Genomic DNA, 11011 nt, shown 5'->3' on the forward strand with positions numbered 1-11011 from the left:
AACAAACAACCACTACATAGAGAACTAAAAATTAAAATAAGATGCAATCAAATCAAGGACCAAAATTATAATACAAATATAAATATAAATTTGAGAACATGATAATAGATTTGGGTTTTTTCTTGTTTTAGAGTTATGGAGAATGATTAGAGAATCAAGTATTTATAATAGTAAACCGCTTATGATTTTAGGGTTTTGAGTAAGGTTTTATTTACAAAAGCCCATTTACATATATTCAGATTATATTTTTCGATTATATTTAGAATCCAATGAAAATCGTCATAATTATCTTTACCTATTTTAACATGTAAAATAATAGAAATTTTCTTTAAACGGATATTCATAATATATTCTAATATTTATCTTCTATTTTTTAAAAGAGAGATATTGCATATAAATATATTAGATTCCCGTTTTTATTTTTAATTTTCGTTTTTTTTATTTAAAAAATTTAAAACTTAGCAAAAGGGTAAAATCGTCCAGTTTTGAATCTCATTAATGGCAAATTAGTAATCTAAGTCTGAGGATGAATGTGGTGCGTTTCAGCAACCTAAATAGAGAGAAAAAGCTTCTCCGAAATATTTTTAGGGGTATTTTCATTAAGAGCAAAAGATGTCAAAGTTTGTGAGATTGGCTGTGAGCCATCTCGACTTCTCCTTTAATATATTAGATCTCTGTCAAGAAAGCAAAAGAGTATTTATCTGTTTTGGCTAATTTTCGTGAATTGGATTTGAAAGAGCAGAATAGTCAAAACGATATCGAAAGAATACTCAGAGATGCAGAGTCAAAAGCGAGGGAGTCAAAGAAAAATCCAGACCCGAAACTGAGGTCGTGTTGTATGGGGTTGAGTGATGAGTTCAAAAGGAACTTTCTGAAAGTAAGCACTGCAAAGTTTATAAGTTTCGTCTGAGGCAATGTATGGCAAAGAGGGACGAGATGCTTTGGAGCAAGTTCTCACTTCTGCCAGGGAAAACAGAAAATGGACATTGATTCTAGATGTGTCGAACTTGTTCGAACAAGTTCTCTAGTCCTGAGGAATGTAAGAATCACATTGGACAAGAACTTGCTGCTGAATTTAAACCTTCTTCGACAAAGTATTCACTATGCCAATGCACAAGTTAATAGAGATGATATCTTATCTTGGTTAGCAGACTATTCTTCAGGAGATGAGAGTTTTAGATTTTTCCCAGACCTATCAGGACACATAATCTTGATATTTGGGTGGCTGTTCTGAGAGCTTTTCAATTCACGTGTAGGACTTTGGGAACCAAATATGAGAAGAAAATGAAAATGATATGTTATGATGCAGCTCTTATTGACGCCAAGAATTTATGTACACGCGAAGATGAAAGAAGAAGGAATATTCCGGAAGATCAGAGGAACATTTATGCATCTCTTCTATGCAATAAATGTGAAGAATATATAAGGAGAGACGCTGGAAATTCTCTCACTACAAAATTGTTCTTGTGTGCAGTACGAGAGATGTTCTCGAAGGAGCATTGCAGCCGACAGTTGATTGTGTCGATCTAGTAGATTGTCTGAATCATATACATGGGCATAAACGTATCAGTGATGCTGTAGTGTTGAAGTCCATTGAGCATCTGAAATCTGTGGTCACCAACAAGGTTTAGTTGTGGTCTAAATTTAACTTAAGGACATAAAATTAACTGAAGTTGTCAGTTGTCACCGTAATCTATCTATTGACTTGCAGGTTCCGCTACTGGATTCAAAGATTTTGTTAGTTGAAAACTCGAGGGTTAATTTGCTAAACAGCCTTGTCGAACTTTCTGCTTTTGAGTACCGCTCGTATATCCTTCAACCGCTGAAACGATTCTTGCAGGTTGGTTGGTAACTTTGGCTTCATACAAAGATCCCTTTGATTTTCGGGAAAAAGCTTAAAAATACCTATCTATTTTTTATTTGGAAGTTTAATACCTCGTCTTTTTTGGTTGGAAGAAAAATACTTCATTTAATTAAAACGTGTGATTTAATACTCAAACTAATAAATTTTGTTAGTTTCATACTTACGATTTTTTGACAAAAATAAAATTTCATTTTTACCCTTACTATATTAATTAATAATTAATTTTAAATGACTTGGTATTAATTTATGGACAATTCTTGGATTAACCCCCACTTAGTTAAGGAAACAAATTATTAATTAAAGAAACAAAATCTGTATATCATTCAATTTTAAATTTATTAATTCTAAACATTATATTATAGTTTTTAGTTATAATATGTAAATCTAAATTACTTTTTTATAAATTCAAAACGACATATAATTTTGTTTAATTATGTAATTTAAACCCTAATCATATTTTTATAAACCCAAATTGAAATACAATTTTGTTTAATTGTAAAATCTAAACCCTAACCACTCTTTTATAAACCCAAACCGACATATAATTTTTTTTAATATTAAAATCCAAACCCTAACCACTCTTTTATAAACCCAAACCGACATATAAATTTGTTTGATTGTAAAATCTAAACCCTAACCACTCTTTGTATACCCAAACCGACATATAATTTTGTTTATTTATAAAATCTAAGCCCTAACCACTATTTTGTAAACCCAAACTGACATATAATTTCGTTTAATTGTAAAATCTAAACTCTAATCACTCTTTTGTAAACCCAAGAATTTTTTTTAATTTATAGGTTTATTTGAATAAAAATTAAGTTTATTTAATATTTCTTTTTATTAATTTTAATTCAATTAAAATTATAAATTAATACCATGTCATTTAAAATTAATTATTAATTGATATCGTAAGGGTAAAAATGGAATTTTATTTTTTTCAAAAAACTGTAAGTATAAAACTAACAAAATTTATTAGTTTGAGTTAAATCACACGTTTTAATTAAATGAGGTATTTTTCTTCCAACCAAAAAAGATGAGGTATTAAACTTCTAAATAAAAAATAGATGAGGTATTTTTAAGCTTTTTTCCCTTTGATTTTCTGTTTGATAGTACCTTATATCTTAATGTATGCATCTTCTTCTAGGAAGAGTTTGATGGAATTGTAGATATGGATGTCAAAGCACTTCGAGAACCTTTATCCGAGAAAAAACAAGAGAAGGAGAAGAAGCCAGGGTCAAAGAAGAAAAAGCATAGAAGCAACAAGGTCGTTGATGGTCTAAATTCTCTATATGCTTCCATGAATATTTGGTTACTCAGTTGTACGAATACGAATGAATGGTCTTCATGGCATAACAGAGAAATTCAACGAGCATGTCTAGTCTTCTTGATCAGAATGTCGAACAGTAAGTACCTCTCTTCTAGAAGCTACGTATTATCATGAGCGTAGACTTAGGCTAATTCTTCTCATTTGTAATTATCTCTTCTAGTAATTATCTTATTTTAATTAGGATTTTCTAGGGTTTTTTGTTTTTTTTTTTTAATATAGTGTTGTTTAATTATTTTATGAGGAGAGTATTCTCAAACCATATGCTTCGGTGCTTCATCACACAAAACGTTTTCTGACCTATGCCTAGCGAATCGTATGTCAACCTTGAACCGGGAGTTACTTCACTAAACAGGGCAGAAGAAGATTCTATGGATACTCGTGAAAAAGGTCAATCTGAAATTTCATCTAATCAAGACGAAGCTACTAAAGGTGACCCTGGTTTCAAATTAAAAGACCTTCTCAATTGACGAATATTTTAAAACGGTTCTTAGATGTATTAAATTATGATTCTTATTTCCTTAACTGCCATCTTAAAGATATGCATGGAGAAGATTCACTGTCTAAAAATTTGGAGTCGGTACATGGCAAAGCTGCATCCAGATACAATTCAGCTCTTGACATGATACTGAAGGTATAGCAGTCAACAACAAAAATAAATCAAAACCTAAACTCTCTTTATTCAGCTCATTCTAATTTTTCTGGTATTATTTCTCTACTAACTTATCTTTGATTTTTTTTTTGCTACTGCAGTCCCTCTGTAACATTAAAGTTCTTAAAGAAGATTTGGTGCACAATCGTCAACCATTTTCTGACAACCAAGTGCCTTCTGCACTACGAAGTTTCTTTTCTGCTTTTGTCTCGGAGCAGATAAAAGAAGAGGAACTCTATAGTCACTTATTGTCCAACTTGCTTGCTTCCCTAGAAGAAGAATTTCATTCCCTGGTTGTGCAGATAAACATAAGCTTCTAAATGTTATTATTATTACTAGGATGTTGGCCCGTGCGTTACCGCACGGAAAAGTGAAAACTTGAAATGATTAACATTGTTAATTTCATATTTCGAGTAAAATTTTTTTGGTAATTTTTTAACTGTATAATATAAAAGTCATAAATAATGACTAAGATGAATTAACTAAATTAGTTAAATAAAATATTTGTTATATATATAAAAATGAAAAATCGGTTCAGTGACAATAAGAGAATAATGTTAAAGATATATAAATCTAGGTTTACTGAATTATACTCAGATAATCAATTTTGAAAGATATTCACATAGAATAAAAATTAAATCATTATTCTATCAAAATTTATAAAAATAATAAAGGTATAAAACAAAAAGGTGCGATTTTTGAAACATAGAGGTGTGAAAAAAATGTGAAAGAATTAATAGGTGCGATTTTTGAAAGATGGGGATACAACGAAGAGATGCAAAAATATGAAAATAAAGACATGTGAAACAAAAAGGTGTGAAACAAAAAGATACAAAAACTAACAAGTGCAAACATTGAAATCAAGGGGTACAACGAAGAAACATAATTGTTGGATCAAAACACTGAAACTTTATATAAATAAAGAGGTGTAAAACAAAAAGATATGAAAACTAACGGGTGCCTACATGAAAAGTTGGGGATGCGACGAAGAAACACAATTGTTGGATCGAGTTTTTGAAACTTTTGAGATCATTAACAAAGGGTGAGATCATTAATAATACTTAAATAACAAAAACTCTTTTCAAAATCCATAAAAATCTGTATATATATAAAAACAAAAAGATGTGAAAACAAAGAGGTGTGAAACAAAAGTGTGAAACAAAAAGGGTTGAAAAATAACAAGTGCAACCATTGAAAGCTAGGGGTACAACAAAGAAACACAATTGTTGGATCAAAACATTGCAACTTTATATAAACAAAGAAGTGTAAATCAAAAAGGTGTGAAAACTAACGGGTGCTAACATAGAAAGCTGAAGGTGCAACGAAGAAACACAATTGTTGGACCGAAACTTTGCAACTTTTGAGATCATTAACAAAGGGTGAGATCATTAATCATACTCAAAGAACAAAAACTATTTTCAAAGTCCACAAAAATATGTATATATATAAAAACAAAGAGTGTGAAAACAGAGATGTGTGAAACAAAAAGGTGCAAAAACTAACAAGTGCAACCATTGAAAGCTAGGGGTAAAACGAAGAAACACAATTGTTGGATCAAAACATTGCAACTTTATATAAACAAAGAGGTGTAAAACAAAAGGGTGTGAAAACTAACGGGTACCAACATGGAAAGCTGGGGGTGCAACGAAGAAACACAATTATTGGACCAAAACTTTGCAACTTTGAGATCATTAACAAAGGGTGAGATCATTAATAATACTCAAAGAACAAAAACTCTTTTCAAAATCCGTAAAAATCTGTATATATATAAAAACAAAGAGTGTGAAAACAAAGAGGTGTGAAACAAAAAGGTGTGAAACAAAAAGGTGTGAAAACTAACAAGTGCAACCATTGAAAGCTAGAGGTACGACGAAGAAACACAATTGTTGGATCAAAACATTGCAACTTTATATAAACAAAGAGGTGTAAAACAAAAGGGTGTGAAAACTAACGGGTGCCAACATGGAAAGCTGGGGGTGCAACGATGAAACACAATTGTTGGACCAAAACATTGCAACTTTTGAGATCATTAACAAAGGGTTTAATAGGTGCGATTTTTAAAAGATGGGGGTACGACGAAGAAACATGATTATTGGAAAAAAACTTGCAACTGTTGGGATCATAAATAATTTTAAACCGTTTGATGAGATAATAGAAACAATCTCATCCGTTAGATTAAAGTTGACCCCCAAAAGTGGGTTTGCTATTATATAGAGAAAACAAAGAGTGTGAAAACAAAAAGGTGTGAAACAAAAAGGTGCGAAAACTAACAAGTACAACCATTGAAAGCTAGGGGTACGACGAAGAAACACAATTGTTGGATCAAAACATTGCAACTTTATATAAACAAAGAGGTGTAAAACAAAAGGGTGTGAAAACTAACGGGTGCCAACATGGAAAGCTGGGGGTGCAACGATGAAACACAATTGTTGGACCAAAACATTACAACTTTTGAGATCATTAACAAAGGGTTTAATAGGTGCGATTTTTAAAAGATGGGGGTACGACGAAGAAACATGATTATTGGAAAAAAACTTGCAACTGTTGGGATCATAAATAATTTTAAACCGTTTGATGAGATAATAGAAACAATCTCATCCGTTAGATTAAAGTTGACCCCCAAAAGTGGGTTTGCTATTATATAGAGAAAACAAAGAGTGTGAAAACAAAAAGGTGTAAAACAAAAAGGTGTGAAACAAAAAGGTGCGAAAACTAACAAGTACAACCATTGAAAGCTAGGGGTACAACGAAGAAACACAATTGTTGGATCAAAACATTGCAACTTTATATAAACAAAGAGGTGTAAAACAAAAGGGTGTGAAAACTAACGGGTGCCAACATGGAAAGCTGGGGGTGCAACGATGAAACACAATTGTTGGACCAAAACATTGCAACTTTTGAGATCATTAACAAAGGGTTTAATAGGTGCGATTTTTAAAAGATGGGGGTACGACGAAGAAACATGATTATTGGAAAAAAACTTGCAACTGTTGGGATCATAAATAATTTTAAACCGTTTGATGAGATAATAGAAACAATCTCATCCGTTAGATTAAAGTTGACCCCCAAAAGTGGGTTTGCTATTATATAGAGAAAACAAAGAGTGTGAAAACAAAAAGGTGTGAAACAAAAAGGTGCGAAAACTAACAAGTACAACCATTGAAAGCTAGGGGTACAACGAAGAAACACAATTGTTGGATCAAAACATTGCAACTTTATATAAACAAAGAGGTGTAAAACAAAAGGGTGTGAAAACTAATGGGTGCCAACATGGAAAGTTGGGGGTGCAGCGAAGAAACACAACTTTTGGACCAAAACTTTGCAACTTTGAGATCATTAACAAAGGGTGAGATCATTAGTAATACTCAAAGAAGAAAAAATCTTTTCAAGGTCCATAAAATTCTGTATATATATAAAAACAAAGAGTGTGAAAACAAAGAGGTGTGAAACAAAAAGGTGCGAAAACTAACAAGTGCAACCATTAAAAGCTAGGGGTACAACGAAGAAACACAATTGTTATATCAAAACATTGCAACTTTATATAAACAAAGAGGTGTAAAACAAAAAGGTGTGAAAATTAACGGATGCCAACATGGAAAGCTGGGGGTGCAACGAAGAAACGCAATTGTTAGACCGAAACATTACAACTTTTGAGATCATTAACAAATGGTTTAATAGGTGCGATTTTTAAAAGATGGGGGTACGACGAAGAAACAAGATTATTGGAAAAAAAAATTAAGAGAGAGAGAGAGACAAAGCGGAGAGCTCTTATGGAGAACTTTAGCTCTGTAGTGGTGAGTAGTTTATTTCCGTATATCAACCATATATTAGGAATTGAATTCCCACTTATGTCTATGAATCGGTACCATCATGTTCTTCAATAAACGACAGCGAAAACGAAGTCGATGTGGTGAAACAAGTGATAATAATATCTCACCTTTTGATGTTCTCTTCTTTGAGTTAAACACTAATTTTATATATTTCTTGTTTTTTCTTTTTTTTTTTGGCAGATTCCAGATCACTCTAAAAGTGACTGTTATACATTACGTTTTTTAAAAGTTGTATATACAAATTAGAAAGTCATCAAAGACTAAATAAGTTACCTTTAGTAGATCTTTTCTTTCTAACTTGACTTGTCATTTGGTCTTGTTTACGCTTTCTAGAATTTGATTTTGTGTTGTCATAAGTATGTCTGGCTTTTTCTTCGGCACTCTCTATTTCCATGTTCATTTGTAATATTTCTATATATTATCAAAATATTTGAAACCCAGAAAGTATAAGAAATTATGATTCAACTAAATTTTTTAAAAACTGTATTTACAAAAAATATAAACTAACCTGGATCATGAACATCTAATGGACATCCTACAAAAAAAAAAATTAACATTTATACCATGTTTGTTAGAAAAAATAAATAGGTTTTTCCAGAAAGTCAAAAAACTTGCACATTGAGAATCAAAAACATTAGCCATGCAAAAAATATGGCACACATACTTAATAACATTAGCCATGCAAAAACATGAAAACCGGAAAGGCTAAAAATTTTGAAGAGACTAAAGTTAACAAAACTAAGATTAATGTATGAACTTAATAGTGTCGACTAACAGTAATAATAATCTAACAGAGAAACACTACAGGTCATTCGCAGAAAAAATTAAATTACCTTGAATTAGAGATTGATGCTTGAAAGTTAAAAAACACTTCAATAATACAATTCTTTAATACTCAGAAAACAATTTTTCAAAACTTGTTTATGTAGTCAAGAAAAGTTTATATATAATAAAAAAGAGGTGTAAGACATAGATGTGTGAAATGTAAAGGTATAAAAATTAATAGATGTGAAACATGGAGGTACAACAAAGAGGTGTAACATATAGAGGTGTGAAATTAAAAGGTGTAAAAATTAATGGATGTGATTTTTGAAACCAGGAGGTACAACAAAGAGATGCAAAGACTAAGAGGTGTGATTTAAAATGTGTAAAAATGAATGGATGTGATTTTTGAAACCAGGAGGTACAACAAAGAGATGCAAAGACTAAGAGGTGTGATTTAAAAAGTGTAAAAATGTATGTATGTGATTTTTGAAACCAGTAGGTACAACAAAGAGATGCAAAGACTAAGAGGTGTGATTTTTGAAAGAGGGAGGTGCGACGAAAAGACACGATTAATAATTTTAAACCGTTGGATTAAAACTGGAATCAATCTTATCCGTTGGATTAAAAGTTGACACAAAAAAGTGGGTTTGCTATTATATATAGATTATTATACATAGGCCTGAATGTTGTCTTAAATGTCATTCGTTTTTTTCTTTAACTCATTTCAGTCAAGTGATGGTGCTGAGGTACTCGTCGCAATCCTCGAGTTTTGTCATTGGTGGAAAATTCCAGAAGGAGAAAGCTTGGTAACTCGCCTTTTTACGTTGGAGGTATATGAAAGAATGAGTTGTAAAAAATGCAGAAGGAAGCCAAATCATCCAGAGCAAAGTTCTTATGGAATCGTTATGCCTGCTGATTCTATCAGAGACTTAAAGGTATGTTTCATTTTTTCCATATTTTTCTTTTCTACAGAAAACTGGCACTTAAAAATTTCTGCTCTGTGATTATGCTCTGTGGTTTTTATATATGCAGAGTGCTCTTGGGAATATAAAGTTTGAAGACATCCTTAAAATGATCCGCATGGAAGATAAAATGATATGTGATGTTAGAACAGGAGGCTGTGGAGAGACAAACTTTGTCCACCACATTATCAGTAGATGCCCACCTATCTTCACAATTGGTAAGTTTTGACCACGATTGTGTTCTTATCTACTCGTTTCATTTATTGTGGAATGATCAAACAGTTTGCTGTTTTTATGGGTTTGCAATATTAGGGCTGGAATGGGAGAAGAATGAAACTGAAAAAGAAATATCTGAAACAACAAAGTCTTTGGAGTGGGAGATAGATATCAGCAGGCTATATGAAGGCTTAGAACCAAACACTAAGTACCGGCTTGTGTCAATGGTAAAATCTGAAACAGGGTCACATCTGTTTGCGCTATTGTTCTTTTGTATACCTTGTCTGTTACAGTCTTAGAATATGGAATGCAGATTGGTTGTGGTGAAGAAGAAAAATACATTTGCATGGCTTATAAAAAGAACCGGTGCGTCAGTCTCACACATGAAGCTAAAATAGAAGAGGTAAGATGAAACAGTAGCCTTTGTCTTTCTTGAGCCGGGTTGTGAACTTTGTTGGGTTAAGGCATTATTGATATGTGTGGTATAGGTTGTTGGTAACTGGGAGAGTGTTGCCAGAGATTCGTCCAGAGATTCTGTTTTATGAAGCTGTTCAATGGCGTAACAAGTGAATAGAACTGTATGGGAGAACTCAAGTTTGCTACTTACACTACACCAACTTTTGGGGTTTAACCTAACAATGTTTGCGAATATTATTTACTTTCTTTAGATTGATGGGTTGATTTCTCCAGGTTCGAACCATGGTTTTTATAAAATGACCCCTATGATCTTATCGTACAACAAAATGAGGCATATATACCAAAGGTGTGGTCACCTTGAGTGTCCATTATTATCCTAAATAACTCTTTTAAGCAGTATGAGAAATATTTTTAAAGACTTTATTAATAATAAATTTTAATATAGAAAATTGATAAATCATCTTAATCTAAAATTAAAGGAAATAAATTCTAATTATTTCAAAGCTAATTTTGATATTGATTTATTAAAATATTATCTTTAAATTCAAACCATCAGACAAAATTGTCATATGTCAACAAAAATGTCATATCCCATATATGAAAAATAAAGAAAATATGTATTTTTAAAACTAGAAAAAATAGGGGGCTTTTTAAAATAAAATATTGTGAATATTGTAAATCCTACTATATTAATTGGGAAGTACAAATATGAAACTAACCTTAAAATGTGTAAAACATTATATTCAATTGCCATTAGAAAATGGGGCATTCACAAAAATGCCATTTTTTCTATGACCCTTTTTAAAAATACCCCTTCATGTTGACCATTTTTAAAACTACCCATTTTTATGTACAAAATGACCAAATTACCCTTTTATGAGTGACAACAATAATGTATAGTCATCAAAATCGAAAATATTTTTCCGCCAAAAATAAAAAAAAATTTTCTGCCAAAAATTATTTTTTCCCGCAAATATC

The 11011-nt window shown here is 31.6% G+C and overlaps 1 pseudogene; it reads left to right on the forward strand.

The window, feature by feature from the left end:
* LOC104772385 lies at positions 980 to 10186 on the forward strand (annotated as a pseudogene).

This window comes from Camelina sativa, chromosome 20, assembly GCF_000633955.1.
Source record: "Camelina sativa cultivar DH55 chromosome 20, Cs, whole genome shotgun sequence".
NCBI classification, from domain to species: Eukaryota; Viridiplantae; Streptophyta; class Magnoliopsida; order Brassicales; family Brassicaceae; genus Camelina; species Camelina sativa.